The sequence below is a fragment of the Sminthopsis crassicaudata genome, chromosome 4 (genome assembly GCF_048593235.1).
Source record: "Sminthopsis crassicaudata isolate SCR6 chromosome 4, ASM4859323v1, whole genome shotgun sequence".
NCBI lineage: Eukaryota > Metazoa > Chordata > Mammalia > Dasyuromorphia > Dasyuridae > Sminthopsis > Sminthopsis crassicaudata.
Window position 1 is genome coordinate 278,770,363 of NC_133620.1, and position 17,627 is coordinate 278,787,989.

Sequence of the window (17,627 nt, forward strand, 5' to 3'; positions counted from 1 at the left end):
ATTATCATGATCTCCTTTCCTCTTTTTTTGATATTCAGATAGAAATGATCCTGAGATAAATCACTATCCTGCTAGTATTCTTTTGGATTTAATGTTATTTATTAATAAATTATATATTGTAGTTGCTATTTCGGGTACTGAAAACTTAAAATAAAAAATCCTACCAGTCTCTGGCTGTGAAAGCTATCATAGAGAAGGTTGGATAGACCAGCTGATCTTGGTGACCCTGGTAAGAAACTGGAACTACCTATATGCCAAGTTAATGGGTAGCTGCAAGGTCAGGGTGGGGATGTGGAAGTACCATTTTTTTTCCCCAATCCATTTCTTCTTGCCTAAGGAAGGGGTGGGACACTTGGACTTTCCTTTCCTCCTCTGGGGAAACCAGCCCCTTGTTTCCGCTGCTCCGGGAGGGAGGCTGAGGAGGGAGAGTGGGGGTGATGGAGGTGACAGTCCTCTCCCCAGAGTCTGTACGCCACAGTTCCGCCTGAGACTTTTCTCCCACTCCCTCGGCCCGAAGCTTCACGGGGTGTCGGTCTCAGCCTATCACCTGGCTCCCCCAGCCGAGCAGATTGTTAACTTATGCTGACACTGGCGGGGGGAGCTGCTCCCAGGCTGATACCTCATGGCAGCAACACTTGCACAAATCTTTAATTGTTTAGTTTAAAGACTTGTGTTTTGACCGCGAGGGGATTTTGGCTGGAGCTCAAGAAGTGATAATGATATTTCGCTGCCAAGACGTCTCCTTGGCTCTCTGTGTGTTAATGTGCACTTTCAAGAAGCTCCAATTAACTGCATCAGCTCTCACAGAGAGGAGAAAGGGGAGAAAGAATGAAAGGAGATGAGAGAGAGAAAAAGAAAAAGAGAGAGACAGAGACAGAGAGAGGAGAGAGAGAAGAGAGACGCAGACACACACAAAGACAGAGGCAGAGACACAGACACAGGGACATAGACAAGGAGACACAGGGACACACACACAGAGGCTGCCTTTCCTTTCCCTCCCCCTTTTCCCTTTTTCTTCTCTCCCCCCTTCCTTCCTTTTTTTCCCTTTCCCTCCTTTCTTTCTTTGCTCCCTCCTTTCTTTTCTTCCTCTCTCCCTCCCTTCCTCCCTCCTTTCCTTCCGAAGAAAGAACAATTCTGAAAGATAATTACTGACTCAGTCAACTTCCTGCCTTTCGAATGAGGAGACCCAGAGACCAAGATTCTTAAGGAGAGGGTTTGGAATCTCTCCTGAAACATTAAAGCCCCTTGTCTGTTAGGAAAACTAATTCAGAAGACTTCCTATATATGTATGCCCTTTGATGCTCTTAGTGAATGAATCTCCTCCCTTTAACCACACTTGCCCACCAGCATTCCTAGGAGGAAGGAAGATGGGCAGTCAATAAGTACAGCTTTAGATTAACCTTCACCTTCACTCTGACTACATTTATCCCAAATCCAAATTTTTACTTTTACCTTAGCATGTGAGCTTCTTGAGGATTGGGACTGTATTACTTGCATTTTTGTAACCCCAGGAATTAACAAACACAGTGCTTGTGATCTATCAGGTCCTTACATGTTTGTTGATTAGTCACAGTTCTCAATTCCTTCCCTAACTTAAATTGTCCTCACCCCATCTCTAACTTTACCTCCACTCTTAACCTCTCACTACTCTTTCACCCCTACCTGTCCCGGCACTACCATGTAAAACACCTCTGATTTTTACCCCAATAATGAATCTATTACAACTCATCCAATCCTATCCCCACCTTTTCTCACCCTAATTCTATGTTTACCTCATTTCCAATCCTAAATCTATATTCACACTCCCTACTTCAGTCCCGTATTTAAATCTAATCCCTACCCCTATCTTCATCTCCCAATCCTAATATTTCTTGCTTCTTTCAGAAATATCTATGACTCTTGTGAATTTGGCCCCTTTCAATCATGTCCCTTGTAAAAGGAATGAATTTCTGAACCTGTCTGATTACCCCGTCCCCTCTGCCTATATACATCCAGGATGACAGGTACTTGAAAATGCACACGTGTTACCACACGCATACATCTCGGTACAGGATAAAGCCCGATTCCTTTACCCCGGTGGCCAAATCGGCGGCAGAAGTTGGCTTCCTTGGGGATGGAGTGAAACAGAAAGTCCTTCCAGGGGGTGGGTGGAAGATGTGGAGGGAAGGGGACAGCTGCACAATAGTAGGACTACAGAGACTGGAGAGTCGAGGACGGGGCACTAAGAATCCATTTTCCCCACCCCCTCTTTTTTCTCTCCCCTGCCTTGTCCCCTTCAGCCCTGGGAGAGAGGGTCAGCTCCCCAATGGCTCATGTTACAAGAACTTGAAGACAGGAAGATTTAGAGAGGGAGATGCCATACCAGTACAGTGCGCTGTTTGTCTGCCTTTGAAACCAAAGGCTGTGAGGGATGGGGGTGGGGAGAAGGCAGAAGGCAGCAAGACACTTCTGTGAATTATCGCTTCTCTTGGGTTCAGGCTTTCAAGATTTGGAGCGACCACCCTCTCCAGTTCTTCCCCCACCCCCAGCTCCTGTTTCTCCAGGTGCTGCGGTGTTTTCCTAGGAGTGAATTCCTTCCCCCTCCCGGTTTTTTTTTTTTTTTTTTTTTTTTTTTTTTTTAATGCTTCCGTCCTTGGCAATCTGCCCTCACCAGGGTACCTCTGCCACCCTCGGTGCTGGCCTGTTGGTCTGAGGCAACTCTCCATCATTCCCAGGGGCAATAGTGGGGGGAGGGGGGAAAAGGGGAGGAGGGAGAGCCGTAGTAATGAGGTAGGAGCTGTGGAAGCTGGGGGAACTGGGGTGTATTAGCAGGTGGAGCAAAGACCACACAGTGTTACCTCCGGACTTAACCTCCTCCTCACCCTCCCTTCACCCCAGAGCCCCCAGGGAACTCCCTATGGAGTGTGTACTCATAGTGACCTCTGCTGGCCCCGTGCGGCCTGATTAGCTAAGTACCTAGCGACTCCAGGGAGTTGTCTGGGACTTCGTTCTCCCTGAAAAAGTAGGTGGGATAGGGATAATAGGGGTAATGGGGGGGGGGGGAGAAACATTAAAGACATTAATTTCCATGCTCTGGAAACAGCAAAGTCCCTCCGCCGAGTGTCCCCTGATCTCTCCCTGACCAGACTAAAGAGGTGATGGAGCCGGGCAAAGTAGCTCCCGAGGCCTGGGCCAGGTGACCCTCGGTTAGGGGAGCGCGCGCCTTCCCTCTGCCCTGGACATGGCTCTGGGGTCTGCGGGGGAGGGGAATCCCTTTCAGCGGCCGGAGCCGGAGGTGGGCGGATTAGAGAGAGGCCAGTTCCGGCTGAAGAATCGCCGGGCACAAAGGATCTCCCTGAGGGCGCGGCCCCTCCCGGGCCAACTCGGATGGCTCGGGGTGGAGGGGAGGGGCAAGCCCCAAGCGTGTGCTCCCGCAGCCACCCCGGGAAATACTTGCATGCACTGTTCGCCCCGTGTGTCACTCTCTGTCCCGTTTCCCCAGATTCCCCGAGTCCCATGCACTCCCCCTCGATGTTCGCTTCCCTAACGCGCCCCGCATCCTCACCCCGTCCGAAATCATCAGGTACTACGTTTGCTTTCTCAGTTTCTCCCCTCCTTCCCTCCATCTTCCTACCCAATAAAAACTCCCTCCATGAGGCAAACCTCCCGGGGTGCTTCCACTCCTTAACAGACCCTTCCTCTTTCCCGACCTCATCCCAAGCTTGGGCTCCGCTTCTGCCAGGCGCTGGACCCCCGTTACCTCCCGCTAACCAACTTCCAACCACCGCCTTCGGCTCCACTGCCCCCTTTCTCTACACCCCTACTCCCCAGGCCACTTACATTCTTTTGTTTTAAGTTTAATGCTAGGCTGGAGGAGAGTGGGGGAAAAGGTGAAGGGACAAGAGTCATAAGGTCAGGCTACTTCGGCCTCTGGATTTATGTCTTCTTCCCTACCCTGAAAGCCCCGGTCAGAGGTTAAAAGGCATGTATGTGTTTGTGTGTGGGGGTCTGTGTGTGTGTGTGTGTGTACGAACTAAGACTAGGGGGAGGAGACTGAGAACTCAGCTAGAGATAAATCTTCCCAGCACATGTGTGAACCAGACTAAGAACTCCTGCCCCTCCAAGGCTGGGGGAGGGAGGAGGTGCTCAGAACCAGGGAAGAGTCTCCTTCCTCTGAAACTGTCCATCCTTTACACTTCTTGGCTCTTCAACCTTTCTCATTAACTCTGGAAGGCCTTGCCTCAGTAGTTCGTGAAGCTAACCATAGAGAGATGTCTAAGTTCCTGCAGGCAAAGCTGACTCTAGCGGAACAGGGAAAGGGGATTGCATTTGGGAAATCACGGATGTCTGGTTTGGTATATTAGTTCTTGGGTTCTTTGGCTATGTTCAGACGAGGCTGTCTGCCCTTCTAGGGATGGGGAATTTCTATTGGTGGAGGGAGGTGTCTATCTTGCCAGAGAATTAGGGAAGCCCCTAAAGGCCCTAAAAAATTCAATGTCTGCCCCTCATACCCCTACCCAAGATCTGCTCTGACAGAGAGACTCCCCCTGGTGGATAAAATGACAATACTTGAATTGTTTGGAGAGTCTCCAGAATGGAGGAAATCCAGTAGGAATTTGGTGGGGGTAGGGTCAGTAGCTACCTTAGTTAATGACTGTGTTCTTTGGGGTTAGAAGAATGTTGGTCTCGGTTTGAGATAGGGGATTTTTCAGGGATGTGAAGAGAGTGGCTGTGAGCAGCTCTGTACAGTGCCCATGTTGGGAAGGAACTATGTCCAAGAATACCCTGGGTATAGTGAAAGTATGCGAGGCTGTGAATATGAAGAAATGAGGACTGTGATGCTATGTAGCTATCTTTAATACCCTTTCTTAATTGTTATTCAATCTGTGAATCTCTGGATGTGGGATCTGAGCCCTGGCAGCTTCCACACTCTTGGTTTGAGGCAAATTAAGTCTTGGATTCCCCCAAGGTTGAAGTCATCCCTCCCTCCTCTATCTTTCATTGTTCTCTTTTTGACCTGTTCTGGGAATTTATTCCGTTCTAACTTGTATTCAAATAGATCTTTGGGGTCAGCAATCGCTAATATGCCCTTCAGTGAGGCAGATTATAATCCATCCAAAATGAAAAAAATGTCCATCTTGGAATTAAGAAGACCTGACTACTGATTTCTCTGGTTTCCTTCAAGTCCCAATCAAAATCTCAGGTTCTACAGGAAGTCTTTCTCACCCTTAAGTTCTAGTGCCTTCCTTCTTGTAATTATTTTCCATTTATCCTCTATATAGCCTGTTTGTAGATAGTTATTTGCATGTTTTCTCTCCCATTATTTAAGGGCAAGGACTATATTTTATTTCTTTCTGTATCCCCAATCTGCAGTTCTTAGTTCCGTGCCTGGTGGGTAGGAAGTAGCATTGATTATTTACCATCTGAAAACATCCTTTATTTGAATTAGCTTGTGTAGTTCCTTATTTATCATAATTATAGATCACTCACAGATAAAATAGGCATTCTTTTTGAAAAAAATAATTTCTAATTTTTCCCATTACATGTAAAGACAATTTTAAGTTTTAAATTTTGAATTAAAAAAATTGCTTTTACCTCTTTTCTCATTGAGAAGATAAGCACTTTGATATAGATTATATATATATGTTTAGTCATGTAAAATATATTTCCATATTAGTCAAGTTGAGAAAGATTCCTCTTCTCCTCCATAAAAACACTGAGAAAAAAAAAGTATGCTTTAATCTGCACTCAGATTCCATTAGTTTTTCCTCTGGAAGTGAATAGCATTTTTCTTTTTTTTCTGCTTATACAGGTACATACATTTTTTTTACACATTTACTTATGGATCATGTTGGGAGAGAAAAATCAAAATAAAAGGGGAACACCATGAGAAAAAAAGGAAAAAAGTGAACATAGCAGGTGTTGATTTATATTGTTTCCATAGTTCTCTGTCTGGATGCAGATGGTGTTTTCCATCCAAAGTTTATTGGGATTGCCTCTGATCACTGAACTGCTGAGAAGAACCAAGTCTTTCACAGTTGATCGTGGAACAAACTTGTTGTTATTGTGTCCAATGTATTCTTGGTTCTGTTTTTTTTTTCCAGCATCAGTTATGTAAATCTTTCCAGATCTTTCTAAAATCAATTTGTTTACCATTTTTATAAAACAATAATATTCCATTACTTTTTTATACCATAACTTATTCAACCATTCCCCAACTGATGGGCATCCACTCAATTTCCAATTCTTTGCCACCACATAAAGAGCTGCTATGAACATTCTTGCACATGTGGGTCCTTTTCTCTCTATGATTTCCTTGGGATATAGAGCCAATAGTGACTCTCCTGGATCAAAGGATATAGTCCTTTGGGAATAGTTCCAAATTGCTCTCCAGAATGGCTGGATAATTTCACAAACTCCAACAATGCTTTAGTGTCCCAGTTTTCCCACTCTCCCTGGAACATTTATCATGATTTTTTCCTGTCAATCTGAGAGGTGTAAAGTGGTATCTCAGAGTTGTTTTGATTTGCATTTCTCTAATCAGTAGTGATCTAGAGCATTTTTTCATATAACTATAGATGGCTTTAATTTCTTTTCTTTTTTTTTTCTTTTTTCCTGAGGCTGGGGTTAAGTGACTTGCCCAGGGTCACACAGCTAGGAAGTGTTAAGTGTCTGAGACCAGATTTGAACTTGGGTCCTCCTGAATTCAGGGTTGGTGCTACTGCGCCAGCTAGCTGCCCCAATGGCTTTAATTTCTTCATCTGAAAGTTGCCTGTTCATGTCCTTTGACCATGGTTAGCATTTTTCATGAAGAATCTTAAAGAAACAATTCTTAGATTATTGTATTGCTGAGAATAGTTAAGACATTCACAGATTGATGATCATATGTTGTTATTATATATGATATTCTTCTGGTTCTGCTTTATTTTCCATTAGTTCCTTTGCATTAGTCTTTCCAGGATTTTCTGAAAGCTTTCTGCTCACCTAAATAAGCATTTTTCATTCACTTGATTTTTCTTGGATGGTGTAGATGATTAAGCCAAGCTCTTCTGAACAAGTGAAAAAGTATGTATTAAGTGCTTATTTTGTGGCAAGCATTATACTAAGTATTGAGGATACAGATATGTTAACAAAGAATGCCCCTTCTGTCAAGGAACTTCCATTCTAATAGGGGCATTTTGGCCTAGACAGTGATAGAGTGGTTGAGTATCCTTGGACTTCATGTTATAGCAATTGTGTACATTATTTAAACTTTTGAATGAAGTTATTAAAATTGGTGTCAGTGATGAAGTACTATGAAGAACTCAACAAAACACTACAATTGAATGACTTCAAACCAAAAATGGAAATAAGTAAAAATGGTGAAAAACACATTGTGAATTACGGATTAAGAATAAAGAATAAAAAGGCCAAAGACCCTGTGGACTAACTATATTTGTAGACTAGAGGCTCATGCCTATCCATCATGAATACTTTGTTAAAAGAAATAGATCACTAGACATGGAAAGCACCAAACAGATGAAATTTATTATTAAATAGTTGGTAGTAGATCATGTTTTATATCCCTTCCAGCCATCTAACATGAAACCAAGACTTACTTGAGCATTTTTGCCTTATCCACAGGAATATAGTCTCTACTATATTCTTCTCCTTCCTCTTTTCTCTTCACACTTTCTATTTCTTGTTCTGGTTCAAATTAATCCTACCACTGCTACTAGAAAAGATGGGGAAATAATCTGCCCTGTGGCTCTGCTCACAAGCTGGGAAACTCTTTAGACTAAAACTCTCTTCCTTGGCCAACACTTGTTACGCATACCCAATATATGTTGTTAAAATGTGAACTTCTTGAAAGCAGGAATTGCTTCAATATTGTATTGTATGAGCAGCCTCAATATTGTGTTGTATGAACAGCACCTAGCAAAATGAATGACACAAATTCATTTTTTATTCTTTTATTAACTAATTCATTCATTCAATAATTCATTCCTTCATTCTATTTTAAGATAGGGAACAATTCATTACTGAGTCATTCTTAAAACAGCTTTCTATGTAAGTCAGATCCATGACTTGTAAGAACAAAGATAAAAATTAGTAGAAAACTATAATATAGAATAAGAATGAGAAAAAGAAATTGTATGCTATTAAAATAATTCTAGCATGGCCTATTTAAACAAGTTATTGGTGCTGAAAATGGGATATGGACAGAAGAAATGACATAGAAATTCTAACTTATATTTATTTGTGTACATTCCTTCCTCCTACTGGATTATAAAATTAAAGCTGAAAGACCTCAGAGGGCATCTACTCTAACCCCCTCATTTTACAGATTGAGAAACTGAGGTCCAGGGATATTAAGGGTTTAATTTGTCCATGATTGCAAAGGTAGTATCACCAGTAGAATTTAAATATAGATTCTCTGACTCCAGAGCTAGTCTTCTTTCCCCAATAGATCATGTTGTTTTTGTAGTTATCTTTGGCTCTCCTAATATCAGGGGACTATTTATTTCTATTAGCTGCCAACCAACTGCCATATAGGGCAGGCAAACCAGCCTAGCTGAAGCAGCGATGAATTGTGAAGAAATGTAGGAGGTAGGAAGTGCCAGGCAAGTCAGACCATCACCACCACTTTGCCCATATCTCCCATCAGACCCTTGAGGATCTCTCAGCTGGAGACAACCTAGGACCCTAAAACTTAAAGAGCCCTAGGAAGGACAATGCTTCTAGCCCAACCCCCTCAGCCAAGACCCAGGGGAAAAAAGCTCTTGTCACCAAAATCTTTGGTGCTGTCCAATGGTTCACTCTCAGAAACTGATTTGTTTTTATCAGTGGACATAATAGCAGCTAATATTTTCTATAGCATTGCTGAGTGTCAGGCACTGTGCTTTACATATAGTATTTCACTTCTCACAACAACCTGGGGATGTAGTTCCTGATATCACACCCATTTTAGAAAGGAAGAAACTGAGAAAAATAGATGTGAAGTGACTTGCTCAGGATCTCACATCTAGTAATTATCTGAGGCTAAATTTAAACTGAGCCCAGGCTTAGGACTCTATCCACTGCCCCAAGTATTTGTAATAACATCATGTGCTTTGCCACTGCAACCTAATGACCCTAAAAACCTTTCCATCTGCCCTTGCAGCTAAACCTTTTGGTGTTAAACCCCATTAGAAAAGGGATTCCTTGAGAGCAGGAACTATCTTAAATTTTTTTCATTGTATCTTCAGTTTAATAAAGTGCTTTAAAAATTAAAAGTGTTTAATAACTTTTTTTCACTTACTACCTAAAATCAAGTGTACTTCTCATAGTTGGTTCTTGATACATGTTGAACAGAATTGGGATGTGTTTGGGAAAGTGTTTCAGATTCTAAACTGATTTGAACCTAAGTTAGCTAACTTAATCTTCTACAGGAATCCAATTTGATGTTTTGTTGTTTTGGCAGAGGATGGAGTATAGGGTTACTAGAAACTTTTGGGAGTTCTAGCTTCTCAGGTGAAATTCATCTTTGTCCAAATCCCCAAGGGATCCAGATCCACGAAGGGGAAGGCCACTTTAAGAGAATTTTAAACCATTTTTTTATATCACCAGATTTTTTTTTTGACACATTGACTATTGGCCCACATTTCCCCAAAATTTAATGTATTTACTCAGTCAACAGGATCAAGAAAATGCAATTCCCTTTCCCTTTCCTTCCTTCCTTCCTTCCTTCCTTCCTTCCTTCCTTCCTTCCTTCCTTCCTTCCTTCCTTCCTTCCTTCCTTCCTTCCTTCCTTCCTTCCTTCCTTCCTTCCTTCCTTCCTTCCTTCTTTCCTTCCTTCCTAATATATGGGATATTCTAAATCAGGATGCAGCTGCAGGGATTCTCATGTACCATTCAATAACCCTCTATTTGAATTTGATGCCCCTGATTTAGTTTAACCTCCACAATTTGCAGATGGAACAACTGAGGGCTAGCGGGATGTAATGAGTAGCTCAAGGGCACAAAGAGAGCAAGGTAGAAGATCTGCACCCAGGTTCTCTGATTCCAGACTCAGTTTTCACAGATTATTCAGTGCAGATTTATTTCCTTTTTTGTCTAAATACGTAATTAGATGAACAAGTCATCATGAAAAGAAACAAAAATTTAAATAGCAGCCAAATAAATCAGTGATATAAACACAAACGCAGTTGAATGTGGAATGAGAAAATTCCACAATGTACTGTGGAAAGAGATCTGAATTTGGAATAGGGAGTGCTAGTTTTGACTGCTGGCTTTGGTGCTCTTAGATGTGTGATTGGCAGCAAAGGTGGAGAAGGGAAATCCCATTCCCGCCATGGATCTCAGTTTTCCTATATGTAAAGTGAGAATACACATACATCTGTGTACATATGTATGTGGGTATATATTTGTATACGTTGGTATTTATCATCTACCTTATTCATCCTGTTATCTATATATCTCATCCATCCTTCCATCTTCATCCAGCTATATACATGTATATACACTTTTCCATTCCTGAACCCTGTTGTATATTATGATTTAAGATGACCGGACAAGTCAGAAGGACTGAATTCTCCTACTACTCTGGCATTTATATGATTTTGAATGCCCATCCTTTACTATCTTTTAATGACAGTTTCTTCATCAGTAAAACGAAGTAAATGAAGATAATGATAACTATTTCCCTAGTGCTTCTGGGATGAATTAGCAGCTACCAAAACAGTTTCTGTGACAGAGCCTTCTGATTCTGGTCTTGAAGCTGAACAAGACCAAGTGATCCTAGGAAGCTCTCTCTGCCAATGAAACTGGGAATGTAAGGAGTAAGGAGTCTGGAGGGGAAAAGAAGGGAGCCATGGATTTGGTTAAGGAAGGGATATTGGGAGGAAGGCAAGTCCTGGGGACCCCGTGCTTTTTTTGTCTCCAATTCTGAGTGGACAGTCTTGCTGTTGGAATCAATCTTGGAGAACAATGAAGAAAAATGAAACCCTGAAAGAGAAAGGAAGGGAGAAGAAATACTTCTTAAGCATCTACTATGTGCCAGGCACTGTATTAGGTGCTTTGAAAATATTAGTAACTTGCTCAAGGCTGGAGTAGACACTGCTCAAGACATCAACTTCGGAGTTCTTTTCACCATAGTAAGCCTCTTCTTAGATTCACTTATGATGTCTCTCTTCCCCTCCTTTGTGTCATTTTTGTTGTACTAATTGATTTTTAGATTCAGATATAATTGAATGAAAAGAATTCTAGGTTTGGAGTTGGAGCACCTGCATTTGGATCCTAGTTCTGCCCTGCCACAGACTATGTGTAACTTTGGGCACAGTCACTAATCTCTCTCTGCCTCATTTTCCTCAACTGTAAAATGGGGATAATAACAGTACACAGAGTTGTAAGGATTAAATGAGAGAATATTTGTTAAGCACTTAGCATAGTGCTTGGCATATAGTAGATATTATAAATGCTATGTGTATTATTATCATCTGTTATTGTGAGTTTCAAATTAGATAGTGGACATTGAATTTGTAAAGTATAAAGCTGTATACTATATATGGTGGTTCCTAAGATCTTTTCTAGGTCTGACATTCTATTTTCTAAGGTTTGATATTCTATATTTTAAGGTACAATTGGATCTTGGCAGTCTATGTCATATATCCTAACATTCTGTTTTTTGAGGTCTCCTTTGAATTCTAGAATTCTATCACCTATGACCCCATGATTCTATGACCTCATTCTGCCAGAGTGAGATATTGGGGAATAGATAATAAGTTGCAAATTAGTGATTATTCCAGACACATCAAGGCAGGGAGCGTTTACAGGGTAACAGAAGACCTAAAGGACTGGGCTAGGGCAGGGTGAGTGACTGGGCAATGTAGGTTGTCAAAATGTAAATGGAGGAGTGTCAGGGGAGGACCCAAACCAAATTCTTCACTTATTGTAACTTTTTCTGCTCTTTATCTGTCCTGTCATTTATTTATATTTATAGTTCTATAACGTCCTATTAAGCAAACTTAGAAAAAAATCTCCACACTTCATCTCAGATTTATAATCATCATAAACTTTAATATTTTTATTGTCTTCTGGTTATTTCTTCTTCATCCCATACCACAAATAAGAAATTAATGTTAACTAATATTAAATGACTTGTCTAAGGTCTTACAGTAAACAAAGCCCCTGGGATTGATCCGTGGAAATACTAGATTGAGGGTAAAATGGAGGTGAGACTGATGAGGATGGGAGGGAAATTGTTGCTTTTATTGTTTTTATTACTCTGAAGGGGTTTTTTGGCAAAGATACTGGAGTGATTTATCATTTTCCTTCTCCAACTCATTTTACAGATGAGGAAACTGAGGCAAATAGGGCAAATGATTTGCTCAAAGTCACACAGATGGTAAATTTCTGAGGCTGGATTTGAATTCAGGTCTTCTTGACTCCAAATCTTGCACACAACTCAATTAGGGAGCACCCAGAATCACTTTATGTCCTATGGCGGACAATTCTTGCCTTCCAAGTACTTACCATCTAGATAAGATCATAGATTAGAAATGGAATCTTTAGATTTAGAATCATTTGAACAGAATCTTTAGAATTTGTAATGAAACAGAGCAATGTATCCCCTCTCTTCAAGCTCATTTCTCATTTAGCTCAGTGAACAGAATAAACACTTAGTAAATGTTAATTGACTAGTTGGCTATTCAGCCAACTAATGTGGAAATTGAGGCTCAAAACAAGATTAAGTGTGACTTGTCACTTACTTGCCCTTATTTGCTCCTAACTTTGTATTTAAGTCTTTGACTTCTCTGAGCCTCAGTTTTCCTCATCTGTAAAATACTAATACTGGTGCCCAAGCCCCATGTAGCTCATAGTAGCTATCTCATATTGTCCTTGTGAGGTCACATAGGTGACAGACAGATGGCAGGAACAAAGTGAACCCCAACTCCTCTGATTCCAAATGCAGTATGTTTTTACTGTCTCCCCAATAGGTGGTTTAAGTATATCCATTTCCCTAAAAGCAGCATCTGATCAGTACTGAGTGAGTAGTACAGACAATTCTGACATGGGAGTTGAGAGGAGGGCCGTCATTGTTGAGGGATGGCTTTAGGGAAAAGCTAATAACTCATTCAAGCCCAAGCCTGGAAGGATGAGTGGGGTTGGAGCTCACAGGTCTTCTCTCTGGTTCCTTCCCTCCCCTTTGTCCATAACTAATTGATTCTTAAGAAGCTAAAGGAATTGATGGTCCCTGGAATCTTTCTGAGACAAATGGCAAGGGTAATTCCTTATCTCCAAGACCACTGCTCTCAAGAAAGTCTTTAAGGAGAAATATATACCTCCTTTTCACTCTAATCCAAAAGATCTAAGAGAGACCAAGAGGTAGAAACAGACTGAGGCACAAAAGGAAAGGCAAATTAAAATAGAGAATAAACCTATTGTACCTACCATGTACCAAGCACTGTGCTAAATGCCTTATAAATATTATCTCATTTGGAATAGAGAAATGTAAATAAACAAATGATAGTGCAAGACTCCGATGAATAAAAGAATTTAAAAATAAATTATAGATCAATTATAGAAATAGATTATAGCTCTATTATAATTGCAATATAATAGATCTAATTATAGAAACAGATCTAGGAGGAATGATCTGAAAAAGGGGAAAGGGAGAGGAAATCTTTGTGGGAAAAAAGATTTTGAAATTCAGCATGTAAGTGTCCAGCACTGGGAATACAGATAGAAAACTGGAGCTGTTCCTGGTCTTACAATTGAATTTTAATTTTCACTTCCTGTTTCCTAATTATTTCCACTAGTCCTGTATTACAGATGAGGAAACTAATGCTAACTAAAGTCAATGATTTATCCAAGGTGACACAAACATCGATAAGCATTCCACAAAAATGTTAGGTGAGAGGGGGTTGGAGGTGGGTCTGATGAGGATGGGAGGGAAGTTAACATAAATAAAAATTTTATAGCTTAGCACTGCTTTAAGCTTTGTGAGAGATAAATGAGAATGAGATACAGTCCTGAGACAATACTTGTAGGCTGCAGGGTAGATTTCAAGGCCTAGGAATCCTCTGGTTGCATCAGCAGGTCAGATGGCAATAGCCTGAGGGAGTCTGGATGGTGCCCAAAACAAGGCAGATGGTGAAGCTGGGTGGCCCTCAATCTTACCAAATGGATTGTAGTTGATGACTCCTTGCTCATCAAAGTGATGTGAGTGGCAGTAGCTGTGTATCAGAGAGGGGGAAAAGAGGAGAAGGATGAAGAACTTGGCTTAAGACTGTTAGGAAGAGGGGAGTGCAGTAGAGGGTTTGAATGGTGCAGAGGTCCCTAAATTCCTTACCTTAGTGGTGGGACTGGTAGGAGGAGGTCACCCTCAAATCTGGAGGGGGAAAATGGAAGGAAGAATTGACAGGAAAGTCAGAGGGAAGAGTTCCTAAAGATACTTATTCTATTGAGCCCTTTGGCACCCATTGGCAATTGGGAGGTGGGTGGTATAGGGCAAGAGAGAGAATAAGGAGTTAGCATTGCAAACATACCTTTCCTCCCCCCTAAAGTTATATGAGCAAATCTCTATACTTGCCTCTTCCCCACAAAAACAAACAACTTCACTGATTTTGTCTTTATGTACTCAGCATCAAGCACAGTGCCTGGCATAGAATTGGCACTTAAAATGTTATTAGAAGGAAGGGAAAAAATAACAATCATCAAGTGCCCATATTATATATAGGACACCAATTCATAGGTAAGAAAACCAGACACCAGGAAGGAAGGAAGGAAAGAAAGAAGGAAAGATGGAGGGAAAAAAGAAATGGAGAAATGAAGGAAGGAAAGGAAAGAAGGAGGAAGGGAGAGAGGAAGGATGGAGAGAGGAAAGAAGGGAAGGAAAGAAGAAAGTCTCTTTGTTAAGAAAACCCTAAAGGAAGTAATAAAGAGTCTGAAATGACTGAATAATAATTACAATCCTATGATGTAGCTACTATAAATTTTGTTGTCGCCATTTTACAGATGAGGAAACCAACTCATGGTAATGCAGCTAGAATCAGAGAAAGGATTTGAACCTAGGACTTCTTCCAACAGAACATGTGCTTCAATTAAATTTCATCTTATTAGCAATTTTCATCTTAGCAGAGATAACCATGGGTGGAGAACTCCTCTATGCACAGCTCCTTTACTTTCATTCCAATTTATCATTCCTCTTTATTTCATTATAATGGAGTGCCTACCCAGTGCCTGGCATACAGCAGGAACTTAATAAAGGCTTATTTCCTTTCTCTTCCCTGCCTTTACGATCATCATTGTCTAGTAGTAGTTCTCTAGTCCTTTCCTCTGCCCTCTTTTAAAACGATCACTGACTGGTTCAATAATCACATCTACTTTCTTATGTTGGGGTGGGGTACATTTAAGAATGGTGACTTGAGGTCACCCACAGCAGCTAGGTATTTTCTTATTAGCTCCTTGCATACCTGAGGCTTCAGCTCCCTATTATCCAATTGTGTTCTAGCCTTCCCAGTCCAAAGATCATTCTTACTGAGAGGTAGAAATAAAAGGAGAGTTGAGCAGCTGTGCCTTCTTTTAGTGACCTGTTACTATCTCCCCACACCCTGCCAACCCCAGAAGCAGGCCTATCCTTTCTTTGATCTTACTCTTTTCTCCAGTGTGTTTGTCTTCTAGCTAGATAGCACAGCACTTGATAGATATTTGACCTGGAGTCAGGAAGATATAGATTCAAATACAGCTCGGCTTTATGATAAATGTAAGTTTTATGTTATGTAAAGTGGGCACAGTAAAGAGTACCAGTTACCTTACAGGATTCTTGTGAACTATTTATAAAGTACTTAGCACAGTACCTAGCACATAGTAGGTGCTTAATAAATTCTTGTTATTCTTCCCTTTCTCTATTTTTTTCCCACCGTTAATTATTCTTAGTTTTCCTTCTTGAGTCTTGGCTCCCTCTGAGCTTTTGCACACTTTATGCTCTTCTTAAGAGGGCTATGCCATGCTTTTGTATTCATCTATCATTTATGCTTGCTTCTGTCTTTCATATATATGTCTTTTAAACATGAGTTTCTTATATATTCACATTGGTCTCTTAAGACAATTCCTCTTTCTTTTCATCACCAGAATTGTTTCTTTTCTTGTCAAATTTTTATCCCTTTTGGGAACCCACTAATCTTTTTTTTTTCCTGAATCCTTTGAAATCTACTCCCTCCACATCTGAAGGACATGGCAGGCTATATATTGGACTTTCCTTCTCTATCAGAAATTCTAAGATGAAGTGGTCACTCCCTTTCCAAGGCTTTTATTTAATTTCTTCTCTAGTCACAAATTCTTCCTTTTGAGTAAAAGTTATATCTAGATTAGTTTCCCCTCCTCATTTGCATCTTTTGAAGGATGAAATAATTAAGATAATTCAATAATTATTTAGTGAGCAGACGCTTTTGCAATTGGAATCCCCTCTTACTATTTTCCACGTCTGTGCCAGATTGTGATTTATTTCCTGAATTCCTCATCTATTTCCTTGTTCTGTCCAGGTGGTCTGAAGTTTATTCTGATGACAATCTCATTTCTATTTATGTCTTCACTAATTTTCACACAAATGCATTCATTGGTTCCAGGATTTCCTTATGTGTCCATATCTTAATAAAAGCAGTACGATGACTACTATTCTCTCCATGTCCCATCTTCTTTATCTATCTTGTTCTTTTTTATTATGTTATAATTTTACAGGATCATATTCTTGTGTCTCAGTAATACTGATAATTAACAAGGTCAAATTTACCTCCTTGCACTAAAAACTCTAGTTCAACTTGCTTATTAAACATATTTTGTGCATTTGTGCATAGATATCTAAGGTCACGAGCAACTGGCTCAGTAGATAGAATGCAATACTGGAGTCTAGAAAATTCATATTTTTGAGTTCAAATCTGATGTCAGACACTAACTAGGCTTTGTGTCCTGGGCAAGTCACTTAACTTTGTTTACCTCAGTTTCCTCATCTGTTAAAATGAGCTGAAAAAGGACATGGCACACTGTTCTAGTATCTTTATCAAGAAAACTATAAGTAGGGTCAAGAAAGAGTTGGACACAATTGAAAAATAACTAAACAACTACAAAAATCTGTGGTATTTTTCTTGGTAACTTTATGGCTATATCTTTGAATTGTAATTTAGCAACTGTTCCATAATTATATAGCTTAACAGATAGATACATGTTAGGATTACTAAGTGAGAACTGAGGTTGTCTGGATAGTGACAAGGTGAGAATTCAGGTTTTCTGGACAATTACAAGGTGAGAACTCAGGTTGACTTGATAGAAGGAGCAAGCCCATTGGCTGAAGTGGTTCTTCCCAGAAGCCCTTGCATTATCCCACGCCCATTCTCTGGGAGGATAAAGAGGACAGCACTCCAGGAAGAGAAGAAGACTCTGAATTGCATCAGGCTTGACGGGGCTCTCTGCAGGAAGGGAAGTCACTTCTTTGGACAAGAGTTAACAGCAACTGCCTGGAGACAACGGTTCGCTACAGGAAGAAGAATCGGCTCTAAATCAAAAGAAAGGGGGAGATGTTAGGATTACTAAGTGAGAACTGAGGTTGTCTGGATAGTGACAAGGTGAGAATTCAGGTTTTCTGGACAATTACAAGGTGAGAACTCAGGTTGACTTGATAGAAGGAGCAAGCC